We start from the raw sequence: 2,594 nt of genomic DNA on the forward strand, positions 1-2,594 counted from the left end.
CAGAGAGAGATAGAGACCAACAGAGACAGAGAGACACAGAGAGAGGGAAATCAGTAAACGCCAGGCACCGTTGCCTCCTGGGTCCAGCACAACCAGCTCTGTTTTGAGCCCCTAGGGGCTGCCTTTCCTTCCCCCCATGCGGGAACCAGCCCCACTTCTATTTCCACCCTCTCCAAAGCGCGCTCATAACTCTGCGCCCATTACAAGCTCGGTCGCCTCCCACCCGCAAAAGGTTAAAAGCAGCGGCCACCTCCTGCAGCCGCGGCTGCCAGCGCTGGGAGCAAGATCTTCTGTCAGCATGTCCTGAAATTCTTTTGGAAGTTTGACAGGATTAAGGGGATTAATACATTAAAGCATTATTACAGCATTCACAGGGGATTTTCAAAAGACTTTACACCATGATCTATTTGTCCTGTTACATAAAACGCGCATTAATAGGCTGATGGCAAGGGGGAAAAAAATATCTGTGGAATCAATAACCTTATTTTTTGGTAAACACATTTAGGAGGCCGAGCTGGTCATTAAGGCCTGCAGACCCTCCCACGGTGCATGTCAAGGAAATTATCCCTCGAGAATCCATTTGCCAATTAAGCCCAGAGCTTGTCTGTGTCCTGCGGCCCACCGATGGCTGGGGGGCAGGAGAGAGGGTGGCCGCCTCCGCCCTCCCCGGCACACCCCTCCTCCCACACATACACCAGGCCTGCTGACCCAGCACACGCGTCACCCTGAGGCCCCGGTGCCGGGTGGAGGCGAGAACCGGGGAGCAGGTGCCATTATGAAAAGCAGAGAGATGGGCTCTGGGCTTTCAGCACATCCTGGGTTCCCTGGACCACAGGAAGGGCGGCCCTGCAGAGGGCCTGCGGAAACACAACTGGGATCGCTCTCTGGGTGTAGACACGAGGGGCTCTTTCCTTGCTGGCACTGCCTTTTGGGAGTCCAAGAGCCCTTCCTTTCTGCTCCTCCTATCAGTACCTGCCCCTCTTTGCAAACCGCAAAGAAAATGGCAAAATACCGTAAATAAATAAAAGAAGAGTAGCTTACGCTTATGTAGCCTTTGCCGAATGCCGGGCACCCCACTAAAACACTTCGCATACGTGGACTCATTTAACAGTTGCAGTGGGCCTTTTCGGGGAGGCCCATTCTGCAGATGAGGAAGTTGGGAGGGAAAGAAAGAATAAATACTGACCCGAGGTCACACAGTTCGAACCCGGCCCTCGGGCGGCAGCGCCCCAGGATACAACCAGGATGTCCTGTGCGTTGACTTATCCCACTAAGAGGTATTCACAAGGATGGCTTCCACCTGCCAAGTGTCCAAGAACTTGTGTGATCACCCTAATCCTTGCACAGACCTCTGACATACGTGTCTGTCTAGTATGCCCATTTTTGTATATGGAGAAACTGAGGCTCAGAGAGACGGAGAAGTAAGTGGCCTGAGGTCACATGACTGGAAATGCTTTAAAGATTGAAACCCAGGCTCTGACTCCAGACCCCAGACTTGTACGAGACACATGCCCTTCTGAACTCAAAGCGCAGCCATGAGAAGAGGCTCAACGTTATTGGCAACACACTCATTAGCTGCCCAAAGCCCCAGAGATGACAAGAGGAAACCCCCCTTCCTTCCCCCAAGAGAATGTTGGCCCCAAGGCTGAGCACGGAGGCTGGCGGAAAACAAGGACACATACACATTTGGACTACACTCAGCTCTAGGCCCCCAGAGAACCTAGGTTCTTCTGGGTGCCATCATGGTGTTTGTTCCCAGACGTAGCCCAGGGCCCGGCATAGTGTATGGTCTTTGTCAAATGTGTTATTGAATGAATTCCCAGTTTGGAAATAAGGAGGCCAAAGCTCAGATAGGAAAGGCGACCTGTCCAAAAATCCCATACCTAGGGCATGCTAAGCTAGGATTTGGACTTGTTTATCTCTTGTCGCAGTCCTCTCTGCTCACCCTTCTCCCCTCCACAGGCATGTGCAAACACACACACACACACACACACACACACCCTGAGCTCCGACCACACTAAACCAATCTATACTTCTGGAAAGCAACGTACTCTCACTCACCAGCAGGCCTTTGTCTATGCAGCTCCCTTGCCGGGTATACCCTTCCCCAAACTCCCCTTCCCCTGGAAGATTCTTACAGGTCCTTAGAGACTCACAGTAGCTGTCACTACCACTTGGAAAGCTTCCTTGCCCTTGAAGTTGGGTCGGGTCACAGTCCCCATCTCTTGGCTGTCACAGCCCCCCGGACTTTCCCTGCTGTCCACCCCCTGCATTGTGATGGCCTGTTCCCTTCAGACAGGGCCTCCTGGACACCAGGTGTGTGATTTGCCCACCTTCACCCCTACATGCCTGGCTTTGGGTTTTAATAAATAGGTGAACACATCTAGCATTTTCCACGCTCACACACACATACACACACACACACACACACACACACACACACACACACCGAGGCCTAGTTATTGAGATCCCAATTTGTGTTTTGTTTTCACTGTTCATTGTATTCGTTATCTACTGTGTGACAAATTATCCTGAACATTTAGTGGCTCGAAACCACAACAAACATTTTTTATTACTTCACACAGTTTCTGTGG

Source organism: Panthera leo, chromosome D4 (genome assembly GCF_018350215.1).
Source record: "Panthera leo isolate Ple1 chromosome D4, P.leo_Ple1_pat1.1, whole genome shotgun sequence".
Taxonomy (NCBI): Eukaryota; Metazoa; Chordata; class Mammalia; order Carnivora; family Felidae; genus Panthera; species Panthera leo.